The following is an 18,420-nucleotide window of genomic DNA, read 5'->3' on the forward strand; positions in this document are numbered from 1 at the left end:
AACCCGGATGTCCGTCCGCAGGTGAGTAGATCACCACGTTGCGCTCTGTCCGCACAGCGTGTGACCTCTTACCAGCGCAGAGGAGCAAGCACTGCCTAACAACAGGGGTCACACGTGTCACGCACCGGACGGGTGGCCCTTTGTGAAATGCCTGCCCTTTAAGCCACGTCTCCTTCTGTTTCTCTCAGACATCAGCTGACCGTGCTGAAGTGCACGGTCCCCGAGGCTCAGGGTCATCAGTAATTTTAAAAGCTAAGAAATACTATTCATGGAATTACTGCCTAGGTGACCTCTTAGACCGAATTTCAGGCACGTGGGGCCTTTGGAAAATCAGCTTATTTCACTAAGAAATATTTTCTTAAATAATTTTTTTTAAAGCGCAAGTTGCCTTTTTAATATTGGTTCATGTTGGAGTTTATTTAACTGGTAGTAATTTTCTGTTGGCTCACATCCTCTCTCCTCCGTGTTTATCTCACCAGAGAAGCAGGGAATGCGTGACCTCAGACAGGATCTTGCTGGAAGTTTAGTGAATCCGGAGTATTTTGTGAGCATTTGAATGCGTCAGCATGTAGAGTGGATGGAAGACAGCAGGCATGCACGGAATATTTTTTTAACACAACAGGAATGTTCAGAAGAGACCAGAGATGATGTGTGACTCACTCACAGTGGGGCTCTCGCAGCCACTGAGTGAGGAACGTAATTCCAGGACGTCAGTGTCAGCTGAAATGATACTCGTCAAATAGCGTCTGACCCCACCAGCCCCACTCCCCACCCCTCCCAGTCCTCCTGGCTGTCCATGGCCAATGGCAAGAAAGCCATTTGTCCTCTGATGGTTGCCTACCCTCCTCGCCGTGTTCCAAATTAGCTTTAATCCCTGTTTGAAATCCTACTTGCAGAGCAAGGGAATCACATCGTGTTTGATAAAGCAATGACTTGTTAACTATTTACTTGCCTTTGTTTGTCTTCTTACTCGGCTTCCGGGCATTTTAATGGTTTTCTTACTGACAGTGTTTGTAAGTACGCACACGCCTCCACACGTGGTCAGTAGCACAAAACCACATTGCTTTCAAAAGCACCAACACACACAGCTACCGATTTTATAGTGGACGTTCGTGACGCTTATGGGCATGAAACAGCCGTCATTTGACTGGTTTACTTTGAAAACCATTTCTTTCTCATTTGTTTTGTGCTAAGATGGGATTGATGGTCCCTTGGGAATGGAGCGTCTCTCGAATTCCAGAGTCCGGTGACCACGTGCGGCCCATGCACGTGGCCGCATGGTGTCCCCAGTTGTTTACAGAGGGTGTCACTGAAGCCATGGGATGCCAGCCTCTTTGGTTTTCTTGCCCCTTATCATTTGTCCCTCTGATGTTTACATACTTGACGTGGAACCGTGTGAACAGATGCTGAGGCCGTGTCTCGTCACCGTGAGCTGTCTGGTGCTGTCGTCCCCTGGTCTTCAGAATGGCCTAATGTTTGCTTATTCTGCGTCTATAGTAACAGCTTCTTCGGAATGCCTGTTCTATTCCAGGTGGCCTTAGGACTTGCACTGTAAAGGTTTGTGAGACAGAGTCCCTGTCCTCTAGGGAGACACACACGCTCATCGCGCGGCTCTTGGAACAGAGAGGACAGCGGCCAGCTTCCTTCTGCTTGCCCCAGAGAGGCAGCATGGGCTGTGCTGGGTGTCGCCGCTTCCAAACCTGCAGGGCCGGTGAAGCCCCACCACGTGGTGAGAAGGTAGACACGGCATTCTGGGCGGACGGTCCTGGCCGGGTCATGGGCTCGAACCCACGTTGGGCTGATGGTGAACAGGCCGGCGTGGCAGAGCCTGCCGTCTGAGGGAAGGGATGGTGACTGCGAACCAGGAAGGAGGGTGAGGTCCATAAACAGGACGTTGAGGAGCGGGTCTTGTTCTGGACACAGCTGCTGGGTGACGGCAGGTGCAGAGCTGGGCCGCGGTCCGGTCTGCAGAGCCAGGACGTGCGGCCTGCCTCAGGAGACAAGCACGTCCATCAGCAGTAGCAGGGTGCAGGTCCTGCTGGGAATGTGCACGGGTGTCGGGCACAGGGCAGCCCCCAGTGTGGACCCGACTCCGAGCGACCAGGACCCGAGGGGCACAGTCCGTGGAGGGCACAGAGTTTGCAGGTGTGATTTTGATGCTCTCCCGGTCGCTCTGATGCCCTCCTCGTTAAAAATGCACAGCTGGGGAGGAGCCCCATTGTACACACGGGACCGGGCAGGATGGGACGTTAGACACGGGAGGTCTGAGTGCCTAGGAGGAGGTCGGGGGAGGCCTCGGCTGCAGGGCTCAGCTACGTCTGGTGCTGGGCTCACAGATCGCGTGGGAGGCCGGGTCACCCCTGGTCGCCTGCGGGTCGTGGGGGGTTTGTGTTTCAGGCATGAGACTGTGGGACTTAGTACCACTGTGTAGACGGGCTGGGGTGACCAGCAGGGAGGACAGGAGTGGAGAAGAGGCTGGAGCACATCCCGCGGGCGGGTAAAAGGCGGCCAGGGAGGAGCAGCCAAGGGCCTCTGCGCCCGGCGAGCAGAGCCTTCAGCGACCAGGGGCAGCAGACCTCACGGCCTGAGGGTCCGAGAGGCTACTGCGGTTGACAGGAGCCACCAGTGTGGGTTCAAGGGGGCTGTTGGAGCCGCCATCAGAATGGGGCAGGTCGGGGGCACCTGGGTGGCTCAGTGGGTGAAGCCTCTGCTTTCTGCTCAGGTCATGATCTCAGGGTCCTGGGATCGAGCCCTGCATTGGGCTCTCGGCTCAGCAGGGAGCCTGCTTCCTCCTCTCTCTCTGCCTGCCTCTCCGCCTACTTGTGATCTTAAATCTTAAAAAAAAAAAAAAAAAAGAATGGGGCAGGTCGGCATGAGACCAGAGGTGGGAGAGGGTCCAGTGGGGATTAGAGAGCCCCGAGGACCAGGTGGCACACTCAGGAGGTCGGGGAGCAGGGAGGGCCAGGGGGCTGGTTCCGGGCTCCGGGAGGAGACTGCAACACTGAGCTTCCGTGGAAGCTTCCTGAGAAGGCGGCAGTCAGGGCCACCGGGTCCACGTCCCCTAGCCACAGAGCCACAGACAGGCCGGTGGAGCCCCCACGGGGCCGGCTTGTCCCGTGGGCTGAACAGAACTGCCCTGCAGCCAAGGCCAGGAGTACGCTGTGCCCCGCTGTCCCTGTCTGTCCTCTGACCTACCCGTAATGCTTCACTGGTAGACGTTCTGCTACAAATCTACGTTTTTGCTAAAATTAATTATAAGAGGAGGTATTTAGGAATTTTTGTCCCCCCCGCTGTTGCTTGAGGATGACACACATCCCTCATGAGGCAGCCTCTCTGGTTAGTCCCGGCACAGCTGGCGGCAAGCCGGCAGATGCGTGGAGCCCGCGGGAGGACGTTGGGCGCGCAGGCGCGCTTACATCCTTCCTTTACAGGATGAGCACCGGACGGGGCTTCGGGTGGTTTGGGCACTACCCACGCTGTCAAGCAAGAAGATGCGCCCCGGTCAGCTGTCTCTAGTGCTCCCCGTGTCCCCCCTACCACACCCCCGCCCCCCAGAAACTGGAAAGAACGGAAGACAAGGCTGGAGGGACGGGACAGCAGGGGCCGCCATCAGGACATGCGTGTGCCGTCCTCGTCTGGTGCCTGAGAACCAGCAGGGGTGGAGAAGGTGAACGTGTCCCCAGACTGGCGTGCGGACGTGCAGCAGAGCCCCCCGGGTCGGGGCCCAGTCAGGGCCCAGGCGCACCGTCCCGAGGTGGTGCTTTATTCCCTGCTCACCCTTCAGGGCCTGCAGAAATGCGGGTCTTAAAATCCGACTGGAAGAGTCTTTATGGTGGAACGGCCCCGTCCTGGGAGCGGGGCAGGAGGAGGCGGCTGGGTGGTGTGGGAGGCTGCGGCAATGGCCTGGGCAGCGCTCCTCCCCGCCGGGCGGACTGGCCGGCACGCACGCCCTCTCTTGCTCCAGGAACGGTCGCTCAGCCTACGCGCCACCGCCTGCCCCTCCCCGGGCCAGGTACTGGCACGCTGCCATGGCCGCTGAATTACGAAGCTGGAAATGGTGTCTCCTGGCCTGGGGTCTAGTACGTGGACTGGCCGTCAACACAGTATTTTCTGTGAATGTAGGAGAAGCAGTCATTTCAAATAGCTCTCCTTTGTACAGGTCACTTTTTCTTGTTCTTTCTCACTCCTAGCCGATTGCCAAGCTTGAAGCTGGCTGCAAGGGGCCTCCCTTTATTTTGATTTCCGCCTGTGCTGTGCTCAAGGCCTGCCCCAGGGGCAACAGCGAGGATGTTGCTGGAACAGTAGCAGAGACCCAGCCAGGAGTCTGCTCTGGCCACGGAGCTCACGCTGCCCCTGTTCTGGGCCGGCTGCCGCTGACCTGGCTTTGCTGCCCAGCACAGGCCACCCTTTCTGGTGGGTGCTCTGGGCAGACAGTGCCACCTGCCAGGGACACATTGTCACCATAGGGCTGCCAGGAAGTCGTTCTTCCTAGGAGATGGACGCGCAGCAGTCCTGTCTTTGGACCGTGTGACTTGGCCGGACCCCCCCAGGCAGCCGTGCGGAGGACAGGGCCATTGCCGGAGCAGGTCCCTCGCCGGCCACACGGGCCAGCGACACGGCCAGCCCTGAGCAGGTGCGTGGGCTCTTCCTCGGGACAAGTCAGACTGTAGCCACACCACTGTCCCCATGTTCCTCTGCCTCTCTGCTCCCAGGGGCGCTGGGGTTGCATTTATGGGAAACACCTCAGGGTTTAGAAGGACTTTTATCCTGTTGGTGTTGTAGGACACCAGGATTTCCCAAGAAACCAGGGGCTTTGGGACCCTGAAGGGCATTCTGGTCCGTCTGTCCGTTTGTAAGCGCGTATCAGTGATTCTCAGTGCTCAGAAAGACCAGCGTGCAGTGACCGTACTCCCCTTTGTCGTGGAGATGACCGCTGAGACTGTGGCTGAGTGCTTCTGCAACGTGTGAACTTTGGAACGGTAATTGCAGAACACTCTGCAGCCTACGAAGGGCTCTGCCACATGGCTTCCCGTTCGCTTTCGCTAACAGCCCGAGGACCAGTTCAGGCCGAAACAAAGCAGGGTCGAGGCTGCGCTCCTCGGCGTGTGGCTACCTGGCTTACAGCTTCATTTACAGCGGAGCCCGTGGGACGCACAGACCCTCTGTTCCAAAGCCTGTGTTCTGGCCACGGCCCCCGTCCTGCCCGCTTCATACGGCAGCTGATGTTGCGACAACGGTGTCGTCATTGACACCGTTCTGTGGTGCCCCTGAGAACCAGCTGACCTTCGGGGACCGTGCAGGCCTTCCGGTAGTGTGTCCTTTTGGCGCTGTGGGACACGTGCTTGGGGCAGGGGATGAAGGTGCCCCAGAGACCTCAAGGAGGACTCAGATGTGGTGTCCAGGGCATAGGGATGCCCCTCCGCTCCCCACTGCCATGGGAAGTTGGCGGGTCCTCAGGTCACTTGCTTCCAGATTGAGCTTTCCTTGACCAGACCCCTCCTGTGTGTCCGTCCTGCTCTGTCGGGGTCGCTCGGCCTGTCCTCATACTTGCTCCTGGACCCAGTGCCCACTGCCTTCTTGCCGCGTGCGTCCCCACAGTGCCCCTCTGCCAGCAGCACACTGGGGCCCCTCCCTCCGTGGAGCCCTGTGCCCTGCCCCCAGCCGTGCCAGGGCACCGTACCGCCCCGCCACAAGCTCCAGTACGGCACAGGGAATGTGTGTCCTGCAGATTATTAAACAGTATGGCCTGGGCTCAAGCCTCCCATCTCCTTCTCTGTGTTCAGCCACTTTCCCTGTACTGTTCTTTCAGATTCCTTGTTTCTGTTCCCTCCAGCCTGTTCTGTCTCCTGTTTTCTGTGCGTCCATCCAGGCCCCTGCTCTGTCTTCTCCTCTGCCTCTTCAGGGCGAGCTTGAGAGCGTGGAGAGCAGCTCGAGTGCAGCAGACACAGGGCAGAACGCATTCACGTTCACCCCAGAGGCTCAGGCTCAGCGTTGCCGGTGGCAGGGTGCCGGACTGCAGAGCTGGCAGACGGAGTCTGCGCTGTCCCCTGCGTTAGCTCTTCCGACCACATGGCCCAGAAATGCGTGTGGCGCCGGGGCGCTGGGGCGGGCCACTGCTCCCTCGTGGTCTCCCGCATGGACAGCATGACCGCGCATACAGCAGAAGGCGGGAGATGGGGAAAGGTCACCCAGAGTGCCAGGCACCTTGCAAATGAACGTTCTTATTTTTATATCCTTTCTTCTTGTCCGTATGTGCACCTGATTTCCCTGACCTACAGTCATGCATATTTTGTGTTTTATTTTTAAATTTTCAGACTATCATTCTCGATTGTTAGCTGGGATGTTATTCCCAAATGGAACACTCCATCCCATTTGTGCACGACGTTATTTAAAGCATTTCCCTGTCCTGCAAAACTCAAGGATCTGCAGGTGTTTGCCCCCTGTTCATCCTTGTGGTGCGCCCCCGAGCTTTTGCCCCGTTTGGACTGTTTCTTAGAGTCATTTCTGGGAACGGGGTCAGTAGGGCAAAGCGTGGAGCTTGTGACGTCGGTTGCCAAACTTCTTCACCAAGGCGTGGGACTAATTTATGCCACCCCACAGCTCCCATGCGTGGAAATGCCGTCTCGACACAGGCTTGTCTTTACTTTCAGAGAGAATGTGTTCCTTAGCTTCGCGCAGATACTCTGGTCCCAGGGCGGCTCCTTGACGGACTGCCAGGCTTTCCCCGGCTGCCGCCCAGCCTCATGTCCTCACCAGCCGCACACGACTCACCTCCTTCCGCGTCCTTGAGATCCCGTGTAGTCCCATGTCTGTCCAGATCTTACGTGTGCTTTTTCACTGTGTTGTCTCTTTTCTTGCTGAGTTGTGGGGTTCTTTACATGTTCTAGATGCTAGAATCTAGAATATCCGATCAGACATACGTTTTGCGGTAAAAACAGGATCCTAAGAGCGACTTGCACATGTTTCCTCCCATTCTGTGGGTCGTCTTCCTGCTTCGGTAGCGCCCTTTGCTGCTAGAAGGTTCTCCATCTTACCTGCCTGCCTTCTCTCGTTGCTTGTCCTTTTGACATCATCTTCCGCGTCGTGAAGGTTTATGCATCTGTATTTCCTCTGAGGTTACATTTAGGTCTTTGATCCACGTTGATGTTTTTGTAGACGGGGTGATGACGGCCCGGAGAAGCTTACCTCCAGGCGGAGTCTGCTTCTGCCGCAGAGATCGCCTCCTGCAGGTGTGGCCGGCGCCTTCCTAGCTGCCGCTGGAACTGCGTAAGGACGAGGCAGATTCTCCTCTGCGGACGGCCTGGCTTGGTCTAGACTCTGGCTGGGGACAGCTTAGTGTAGGAACTTAAGCTATTAACTCATTGTTCAGTTTTCCCCCCGACACTAGACCAGGACACCGTGACGTCCTTGATGCCGCTGGTACCATAAGCCTTTGCAGTTTTCATGTGGTCATCGTGTAGCAACTCTGAACAATGTTTTCTCTGTGGATTCATCAGATTGCCAGCGTACTTCCAACACCGCGCCGTCACACTCTCTCCGTGCCCCAGGATGGCAGGCCCGGCCTCTTCTCTGTGAGTTCCCCCGCAGTCGCTCTTAGGATCCTGTTTCTACCGGCAGGTGAAAATTGGTGTCAGCTCATCCGCCTTCCCAGATGGCAGGAACAATCCTCCCAGAGCCGTACGCTCTTCCCAGGTGGGCGCGTGACCCAGGCGTCTGGAGCAGGAGAGCTGCGGGCCCCCGGGTGCCTGGTGCCTCCTGGGGGTCACGACCTGCCCAGCTTGCTGGGAAGCAACTGTAGAGAAATCACAGAGATAACACCTTTTTGCTGTGTCCTTTCTCCGGTTCTAATGTTCCCATGCTGGTCTTCCTCCACATGCTGCAAACCACGAAGAGAATGGCCACTCGGGACTAGGGCTGGAGGGGAGGAGGCAGACAGCAGCTTGAGCCTCAGGAGTGCGCCACTGTGAGGTGGGCCGGCGTGCTGCTGTCCGTCCTCTTCAGCACGAGCCAGACCGTGGTGGTCCAGCCTCGTCCTGGCCACTGTCCGTGGCTTGGGCTACGTTCTTGCACTTTAGGACAAAGCCACACCTTACACGTTGCCCCCGCCGCTGTCCCTGGAGAAGCAGGGCCATGGGTTTATATGGGGACACACATTTCATCCCCATGGCCACCACCAGCCAGCCCCCTGCCCAGGCCACAGCCTGAGGGACCACACCGGACCAGGCAGAGCAGCTTGAAATCATCGGTGCTGCGATGGGCTGGCTTTCCACGCGTGGGTGTCAGAATGCCCGAATCACGCACAAACGTTAGTGACGCAGGAGCAGGACACCGGGACGTCCTCAGCCGGTCTGGGGTCTCGTTCTGGCAACGGCGGGGGCAGACGCTCCTCTGTCTGTGCTGGACGGACATGCGTTCGGCTTCCTGACTGTCCGGAAGGGAACCGCTGGGGGCGGCGTCTGTGTTCACTCATTCTTCCTCGGAGCCTCTGTGTACACAGAGGGAAAAGGGACTTTCCTGGGGGAGCAAAGAAGTTCGAAATGCTGTGGGCTCAGATGTTACCCCTTCCTGGTGGGGGTCCTTCTGTTTCTGGAAGCCGCCGGGGCAGGTTTGGGGTCGCTGACCTAATGCTCTCTAAAACGTAGACGGGGAGCACGACGGGGAAGATCAGCAAGTGTGACACAGTGACCTCCGCCGGCATAAGTCCCAAGCCACCTCCCTGGGTAAGGAGCTCGAGGACAGCATCAAGGCCGTCAGGAGACACAATTTACGCAGAAGAGGTAATTAGAAGATCAACACGATCTCGCTTGTTGCTACCAGAACGCCAGGAATGAGCTCAGTCTCTCCGCGGCGCTCTTCCTCCGTGTCGCCCGCTGGAACGTTTTCCTGGTGGCTCTGAGGGTCGTGAGCGTGGAGAAGCAGCCGGGGCATCTGGACTTGATGTCCTTGGCTCGGGCGCTGTCTCTCCGGCTCTTGTCTAGTGTGGAGAACTCGCTCTTTGGGGTAAGTGGCATCTTACACCGCGCCCCTGGCTTGACCCCCAACCCCCGCCGCCAGCCCCAGCCACGCGGCCAGCATGTCCTCTGCCGCTAGTAAGGTGAGAGGCGCAGGCTCACGGCTCATAAAGCAGCGGCGAAGTCTGGTTCTCACCAGTCCACTGAATCGATCAATGTTTCCCTCACGAGAAATCACGAGAAATGTGCTCTTAATATTTGGAGACATTCTGGACGTTCTGCTTTCCTTGAGTACAACTCAAGGCACGCGTGGAGGCCAGCACATGCGGGGAGCTGCAATATGGGGGGGTTCCCCTTAAACCCAGAGCCACCACGCTCTCAGTGCAGAGGAGGACGAGCCTGTGGACGGTGGTGGGCGGCCTGGCGCTCGGGGCGTGGTGTCCTACACGGCTCTTGGCAAAGGCCAATGGGAAGGGCACACTGTCCGTTTCTTTTGGTGCTGCTGCCTCTGTGCAGCCTGGGGTCCCACCGGCCTCCTGGCGCCCCCAGCCCAGCCGTTGGCCTGCCTTGTGCCGCCCAGAGCCCTCTGTCCCGAGCTGCCACCGCCCTCCTCTGCCTGTGTTAGTCCCGCTTTCCTTGGTGGAACCTGAAGTGAGGCATTGAACGCATTCTCCAAAGGCCTCGAGGGGTCAGCGAGCGCCGTTTCTGAGTTTGGGTCCAGTCACCTTGGCCCACGTGGGCACATGTGGCATGCGGGTCTGGAGGACGGCGCTCAGGGCAGCCGTGGGCAGGGTGATTTTAGGGCCTCCTGAACCTACGCCTTCTCCCCCGGGAATGGGGGTGATGTTGGCGAGCGCGGGAGCGGGCTGCAGGAGCCGCGGGGGCAGGGGTGCTGTTGCGGGCCGGTCCCGCAGTCCCGGCGGAGGGTCGGCTGGAGCCGCGTGTGCCCGCCCGGGGAGCACACCACAGCTGCCCTGTCGTCACGTCGCTGCCGTGAACCCACCGCTGCTTTCCCTCGTCCCCACACCACGCACCCTCCCCAGGGACTCAACCTGGTGCCGCTGGAAAGTAGTCGCGTTTTTTTAACAGGAAGAACTTGGCAGGGTTGAAGTGCAGGGGACTTCCTCAAAAGAGGCTCCCACCTGGGGGTATTTTAGGAGCAAAGTCTGCTGCGTGCGGTCCCGGGTGGGAGCTAGGCGGCCCCGGGAGAGTCCGGCATCCCCCACGAGCCATGGAGCAGCCTCGCCTGCAGCGGACCGGATGGCACAGGGGCCGGGGCTGGGGCCCTCCCGTGACGGGGACGGGCCTTGTCATTTCGGGAAGGGAAGGTCGTGTGTGACTCGGGGGGCCCCGGGGCTTGTGCTGGTCTTGCTTGCAGAGGGGCTGACGTATGGCTGTTCTCACCCTGGTCTCCAGGCCCGTGTAGAATTCCTTCTGGCCCGTTTCTGCCGTCACGTGTGCAGGAGACGTGGGCCTGGCGTGGGGCCAGCAGATGGGCAGCGATTTCAGAGCTCCGCGGTGACGTCAGTTTCGGTGCCTGTAAGAGGGACCAGCTGACTTGAAAGTGACCCCTGCAAGAGCCGCCCGTGTTGCCCTCGCACCCCGCTCGTCACAGCACGTCAGAGGCCTGTGGGTTCATCAGGGTCGGCTCTCAGGAAGCTGCGACAGGGCCAGTGAGCGGGAAGGAGTCTGGTGCCGCACGGCGCCCCCGCCCTCACTCCCTGAGGCGGGGTGGCCGCTGGCTCCTCCGTGCTTGGGGACACGGGCCCGACAGGCCCCTGAGGACAGACCGGGGTCAAGGGCATAGCTTCTTAATACAGAAAGAGCACGTCCGAGGGCCTGGAAGAAGTAGGATGAGAATAAACATGGTAGACAGTTGTAATTTCAGTGTCTGGTTCTTCTATGGAAACGAATCCCTTCATGTTTACCTACATTGAAACTTACGCATCTGCCACAGGCCCCCCTTTGTGCTAGACCGAGAAGGATAAGGCCCAGCCGCTCTGTGCGAACACAAACAGGTGCATTTCGTGGAAAACCTTCCCTCTTGGCCCCCCACGCCCCGTTCTCCCAGTGCCCGCGTGCCAGGACTCCCAGGGGCTCGCAGCCGCAGCCGTCGTCCCGTCAGCCTCTCTGCGCCGCTGGCCGGTTTCCCAGGGCACAGGAAGAAGCCTCCGAAGTCAGCTGTGCGGGGGGGGGGGGCTTCTGGGGGCCCCCGGGCGTGCGGGTCCGAGCACTGGGTGCCTGTCCTCCGAGGCGGCCTCTTCCTGACTCAGCCGGGCGTCCCCTGGGCAGGTCTGCGTCTGCTCACTTCCCGTCTGCGGCGAGGGGCGGTGTTCTTTCCTGAGTCTCAGTCCGATCAGAAGCAGGTGAAGGAGCCGGGGGAACCTGGGGGGACCTCCGATGAGCGGGGTCCGAAGTTCACATGGAGGCATCCGCGGGAGCAGGCCCCGGGCTGTGTGGGGGTGTCCCCTGAAGCCCGTCGTGTGCCTTGTGTCTCCTTCCCTTGGGTGTTGGTCACGAGAGTCACCTGCGTGGGCGAGGCTGGCGTCTCAGGAGAGCGTGCGGGTTTCTGCTTTTGCAGTGGTGTGCGCGGGCTTCCCGATCAGAACCCGCGGCTCGCGAGCACTGCGGCAAGCCGAGGTGGGAGAGGCTAGGGCCTCCCTCGGAACCTGGCCTTCTTCCGAAATGGGGACACGCCGCCCAGGTTTTAAACAACTAGATCTTTCCCTGGAATGTTCTCCTGCTGTGGACTCATCAGCATGGGAGTGTGTCTCCTCTCCTTCTCCATGGACTGTTTCGGGGTAACGTCCAGCCATTCTGGAGAGCAGTGGAGAGAATCATGAAATGAATCCCCCTGTGCTCATCACCCCACCTTGACCAGCGTTGTTTGCTTCATTGTTTTGTGTCTATGGCTATTTTTAGTAAATTACAGGCATTATGATGTTTACCCCCAAATATTTATGCTTTTCTTTAAAGCCATTTTCCTTTTAACTGCAATTGTCTCGACATTTTAATCTCTTCTAAATTACGAAGACAAAAGCCTTGTGAGGGTCACACCAGTCCCGTGATAGCTGCGCCGGGTGATGGGCCAGGTGCGCGCACCGGGCGGGTACTTCTGGGGGTGCAGGGCCCCCCATCCGTGCCTGGCCCCCGGACCGTGGCCAGGAGATGGTCGGGGTCAGCTCCCTGCCTCGCAGGGCAGAAAGCTTGGAGGAAGGGGTGTCGTGCTCCTCTGACCGATGGAGTCACCGGCTTTGCTCTCAGCAGCCGTGATTCAGGAGCAGGGCAGGCCCGAAATAGCAGCTCCTGGGCCGTGCTCGCGCCTTGTCCTCGTTCCAGCCTGGACGCCCCTCAGGAGAGCAGGCCGCTCTGTGCCGCTAGAAGGGCAGCTATTTCAAGTGAGGAAATTAGGGCCTGACGGTGCCAAACGGCAGACTTAATTTGGCTCCAGATACCAGGTGACGGACACGCTGGTTTCGTGTCGGGTGTCGTTCTCTGAAACCGGCGGGAGTGAGTGAGACGCCAGAGGAAGCGTGTTGGTTGCTCCTTCGAGCTGCCCCCCCCAAGTTCCTTTTCAAAAGGGGATACTGGAGGCCCAGTGTCTCTGGCGGGTGCTTCTTGCAGGGGAGGCCTCGGAGCGAGCAGTCTGGAACAGGAAAGCTCCCTGGCCCGCGGGTCGGGGGCTCTGGGAGGCGCCGTGTGCCACCCGTGAAGACAGTGCCTGGCCCACCTCTTCCACCAAGCACAGCCTCCGGTCGGAGCCCAGAGCGGACGTCGGACTTGAGCCACAGCCCGCGGTGGGCCTGAGCGCTGCACGTCCTTCCTCTGTCCCCCCGCCGTGGCCAGAGGCAGGCCGTGTGCAGGGCCAGCGTGGAGCAGCGAGAGCCAGACCTCCGGGGGTGCGTCTTGCAGAGGAGCGGGGCTCCTGCTCGTGGGGAGGGCGGGCGGGCGCCACCCCCCGGGGAGCGCCGGTGTCCTCCTGAACGTGGAAGCTCTCCCATCTCTGGCTTCCCCAGTTTTCATGGCGCTCAGCCTGCAGCCCCCTCCCCGCCTTCTGGAGGTCAGAGGTCCCCCTCCATCCAGTGTTTGGTCTTTCTGGTGAGTGTCCCCTCAGCCGCATGGCCTCAGCTATGGCCAGAAGGGACCCCTGAGTAACCAGTGGCTGTCGTGTCTCTGGGCAGGGGAGGCATCACATTCTTTGTCCTTCCATGAGATTCTATAAATACTGTTTGTGTGGAACAGAAAGGTAAATATTAAGTTGGCAAAATAATACGTCAAGATGAAAAGAGAACTAGCAAAGGGAAGGAAAAGGTTTAAGAGATAAAATTTAATTCTAAAAGTTAAGTGACCTTCAAATCAGGAACTGGTGAGTAGGTGTTACAGGAAACGGGAAGCAGTGAAAAGGGAGACGCACGACCAACAGAAGAACGAAGATTCGGCGCGCGGGTCCTTGTGCTTGGAATCCGGAAGGGAGCAGGTGTAGCGGCGGCCCGTGAACGCACGGCGCACTTGGCCGTGGCGCACTTCTGAGCCCTGGTCCGGAGTTACCACACGGGGCACCAGCCAGGACACACACGGTATGTGTGCACACACGCACACGTATGGTGACACACAGAGACAGCAACACACACGCACAGTCTCATACACACACAGCAACGCAGACCGATGCACACGTGCGCACACAAACCTCACACGTGTGTACACAGGCTCACACAGAGACACACAGAGGCACAAACCCACACGTACACCCGTGGGTGTGCGGGGGCACACATGCACACACGCACAGCCGCTACCGTTGAGTTCAGGTAAATCTCAGCGACCAGGGGCCTGCAGTGCAGAGGAGTGACCTCACGCCGTGAGATCCGTTCGAGGCGGCTTTGATGACTTTCCATCAGGCTGCCTATTAACACAATCCATCATGTTAGTGGGTGAAAGGAGAAACGTTATTTGATGAAATTAAAAATGAATTTTAATGAAAACTTGTAACAGAAATAAAAGGCTACTTGCTTTGAGTGAATGTCTTCCACACCGGCTGCTCCCATCACTCTGTGTCTCCGTCAGCGCGATTAGGACGCAGAGAAGGGCGTGGACTGACTGGTTCGTCCGGCACACTGTTCTAGAAACGCCAGCCAGTGGCATCACCTGCTGAGAAATCACGAACAGTGTGCGTCTTCGAAGGAGAAGGCGAAGTTGCATTATTCGTATGCGAGCCGGACCTCAACTTTGCAAAAAAGAGTTAAAACACACGGGGAAACTACAAGCAGCGGCCACAGCTGACCGAAAGCACGCGCAGACGGCACCGCACACGCACCGCCTCCTGAGGGCACAGCAGGCGCCTGGGCGCACGGGCCGTGGGCACTGGGTGCTCTGTTTCCTCGTCCAGGACTGGCTGCCCTTGACTCTATTAGTGCTTAAACTGACATCCACGTTTATGCTTTCCACATAGGGCATTTTTCACAGCAATCGCTTAAAACGTGTTCTGTTTTTTATGTGTTAGAAACAGCCAGCAAGTGGGTACCAGAAGGGAAAGGAATCCACTTTATAACAACAGTAACCGACAGCAACGGGGCACGGTCTGGCTCAGCGCAGTGTGTGCCTAGATAGAGAGTCCCATAAAACTTTACGGATTGAAACGAAAAGAAATTAAATAAAAGGGGGACTTGGCCAGATGATTACATGCTGAGACCCGGTAAATGAAGGATATAAATTCTCCCTAAATTAAATCATAAATTCCACACAATACTGACAAGTTGATTGTAAAGGTCAGCTGGAAAAACAGCTGTCTGAGAGCAGCCTTGGGAACCGGGTTTGCGAAAGAAAGCTTGTCCTGCCGTCCCCAGCGCATTCTGAAGACACAGTTGAAATAAGAGGGTGGACCGTCACGTCCGTGGAACAGAACAGAGATCTCGTTCCAAAAGCAGAGTCTGTGTGTATCAGAAGAAACGTGTGATTCGGAAAAAGAATGAATTGCTCGGCATCTCTATCTGGGGCACGTGGCTCACCATTTGAAGTTTTAAAATCCCTCCCTCTTAACGTAATAAATTCCGAATGTAACAAAGCCTCAGATGTGAAAAGGAGAACTCACAAAAGTGCTGGGAAAATGATCAGGGGGGATAATTAAAAAGCCATACAGGCAGGGATAGATTTTATAAATCACAGACTTTAAGTGTCGTGCGGCAAGGAAAACAGCAGATAAAATCTAAAACGCAGCTGATCTGTGGGCGACCTGGGGTTGAACTGTGCGGGTCCACGTAGAGGCGGGCGTTTTTCAGTAAACACAGGACAGTAAGTTCTGTAAATGCACCTTCTCTGATGATTTTCTTTTCTTTTAAAGATTTTATTTATTTATATGACAGACAGAGATCACAAGTAGGCAGAGGCAGGCAGAGAGAGGAGGAAGCAGGTTCCCCACTGAGCAGAGAGCCTGATGTGGGGCTCGATCCCAGGACCCTGGATTACGACCCGAGCCAAAGGCAGAGGCTTTAACCCACTGAGCCACCCAGGCGCCCCTCTGATGATTTTCTTAATAACGTGGTCTTCTCTCGTTTATTGTAAGAATGTAGGATACGATACTTGTACAAAATATGTTTTACTTGTTATCAGTGAGGCTTCCATAGGCTACTAGTCGTTAAGTTTTGGGGGAGTCAGAAGTTACATGCAGATTTTGTTGCGTGGGAGGTCAGTGCCCCTCACCCCCGTGTTGGTTTGGGGTCAACTGTAAAATTGTAAGTTGAGAAAAATTTTGCAACATGTAACAAAAGGTTGGTTCTTGGCTCTGTCAATGTATAAAACACTCTTCAAAATCGGTAAGAGGATGAGTACCCCAGTATAAAAATGCAGAGGGCATGAATAGGCAACAAGCAGAAGAAAAACAGAGAGAACCCAGAAATTATTAACTGGCATTTAACCTCCAGAATAATCAAAAATTCAAATGACATGTCATTTCCCACCTGTCAGTCAGGCAGACGGCTGTTTCCTTTTTTATGACGGTGAACCCAGTGTTGGCAAGAAGTGAAAAAAATGGGCATTTGGCCTTCTTTTCTGGAAGGCCATCGGACAATGAGGAGTAATTCAGGTCCAGTGTACCCGTCCATCAGGCAGGTCCGCTTCAAAGAACGGGTCCTGAGGACAACCAACTTGGTGTCCATGTGAACAGGCTCATTCAAACGTTGCCAGAGGGGACGCTCTGCATACCAGTGTCCGTACCGCCCAAGACGTGCGAGGACAAGTTACAAAACTGCTTCATGCAGGCCAGTATATTCACGTGACAGAGCGCTGGTTGGCAGTGAAACGGAATCAGCTCATGATACACACACGGCCACGGATGAACCTGGAAAGCATACGGCTGCCCGGAGGCCGCCCTGTAGGACGTCCACACTGGACAGCTCTGCTCCTGTGAGATTCTAGAGCAGAGGAGTAAGTCGGTGGAGGCGTCGGAACTGATCTGCCCCCGGGGGCAGTGGGAGGAACCGTTCTGCAGTGTGGGTAGTGCTCTCTGTCGGAGTCCGGGTTACACGGCCGTGTGCATGGTCACAGGTCAACGAATGTGTAGCGAAGGTGCATGCCCTTGATTGTGTGTGGGTTAAATCAAGGACACACGTGGCATCTGGAGGGCAGTGTGTGGTATGTCCAGTTGCACCAAAAGGAGAGTGGACTCGTGGAGGGAGAGACAGACGTGAGAAAGCCGGCACAGAAGCGGGTGGTGGAAGCAGGCGGAGGGACGCAGGCCTTTCCTGTAAAATGCTTCCGACTCTGTTGAATGTTGGAAAGAACCGGGGCGGGGGGGGGTGTTTAGAAAAACAGCTGCCACAAGGCTTCCCTGGTGGAAAGAAACAAAAACCCACGTGTCGATGCTGGTTGTCTCCAGGAGAGGGGCACGTGTGGAAGCAGGCCCGTGTGCAGCGGGTGGGGTTGCTGAGGGCAGTGGGACAGGCTTGGCTCCCGCAGCAACACCCAGGTTGGGGTGTTCGGGGACAGTGGCTCCCTTTTATCCTCGAACACAATCAGTTGGAATGGTTCAGTGTTTTGTAATGGCTGTCTTGGGATTTGGGGTAATTTTCACTCATAATGTTCTGTACCTCTAATTGCAAACACATCTTTTTTTGTTGTTTTTAGTTAGGAAAGTAGTTCCTGTCTTTCCGTTCTCAGACGCAACACCCAGCAGTTACATGATACTTCATGAGGTTCCAGAGCTGGGTTTGTTTTTATTTTTTAAATATTAAATGATTATGATTTGTTTTTCATAAAATCTTGAAGCGACTTGCTTTCAAGAGTGACAAGAAAACAAGAAAGTGGGTGAAATACTAGAAACCCAGAAAAACTACCACATCAATCTCCTACCGTATTCAGTCGCTCCATGTAAGCAGCAGAACTGTGCGCCAGTCACCGTCCCCGGCACCAGAGCTGTAGTGATTAACAGGAAGAAGGAGGTCCTTTTACGCCCTGAACTCACCTTCCGTGGTAGAGACAGATACAAACAGCTGTGTAACAAAACACCGAGGAGCGAGAAACGCAGAGTGAGGGGATGGAGAATGGAGATGTTTTCCTTTGGCTGGCCAGGGGAGGTCGAACTCTAGATAAAATAAAGGAGTAAATCTTAGTTTTCTCGGGCAAGGATACTGCAGGCCATGGGAACAGCAAGTGCAAAGGCCCTGAGGTGGTCTTTGTGAGGGTGTACAGGCAATTTGGTGGTAGGGCTGGTGACCTTTGGCTTTGCTGTTAGTGTAGGGGTGTGGCTCTGAGTCCTGGAGCGTGGTGGTAACTAAGGCACGATTCCCCACCCACCCAGGAGGCCAGTGGAGGGCCAGGTGTGGATCAAGCCAGCGGGCTGGCTCTCCCCGCAGATGCACACCCTGGGGGCGGGTATGGACTATTCCAGTGCAGCCTTCCGGTTACTGTCTCCACGTGGCCCCCTGGAGTCTCGCCCCACGTGTGTGCCGGGCAGCAGCCCGCCAGGACTCGGGAGACCCTGAGCCAGTGAGGTGGCCACTTCTCGGCGGAGCATTGCCCCGCGTGCTGCACGGACTGGGCGTGCCTGCGGGACGCACCGGGTAATGGTGCACTTGCCTGCAGTTCTTCTCTTTCTACCTGCGTCCGTTTTCTTGGTGCTTTTACGTGGTGGTTTTTTGTGTTTTGTCCAGAGCTGATTATTATTGATAAGAGGACTAGCCTGATACAAATTATTCTGTCATCACTAGAATCCAGAAGTGGATAAGAACGTTCTAGATAAAAAGACAAATGACAAAGTGGCACAGTTTGCATAGAACCCAGGGTTAGACTGGAAAATGCCTTTCCTGAAGATCATCTTTATCCACCGAGAGATCCTGATTTACCTGAACCCGCCACAGGAGCTGCCTGTGCCCTGTTGCCACAAGGACAGCGGTGTGGGGGGGACAGCAGTGGGGGGGGTAGCGGGACATGGGAGACAGCAGTCAGGGGACAGCTCCGGGGGAGACAGTGGTGCGGGGCA

The 18,420-nt window shown here is 56.6% G+C and overlaps 1 protein-coding gene across 2 annotated transcripts in view; it reads left to right on the top strand.

Annotated features, from left to right (window-relative positions):
- The window catches only part of RPTOR (regulatory associated protein of MTOR complex 1), a 307,922-nt gene that overhangs the window by 162,336 nt on the left and 127,166 nt on the right, over window positions 1–18,420 (top strand). The gene's annotated exons all lie outside the window — the stretch shown is intronic.

This window comes from Meles meles, chromosome 18 (assembly GCF_922984935.1).
Source record: "Meles meles chromosome 18, mMelMel3.1 paternal haplotype, whole genome shotgun sequence".
Classification (NCBI taxonomy): domain Eukaryota; kingdom Metazoa; phylum Chordata; class Mammalia; order Carnivora; family Mustelidae; genus Meles; species Meles meles.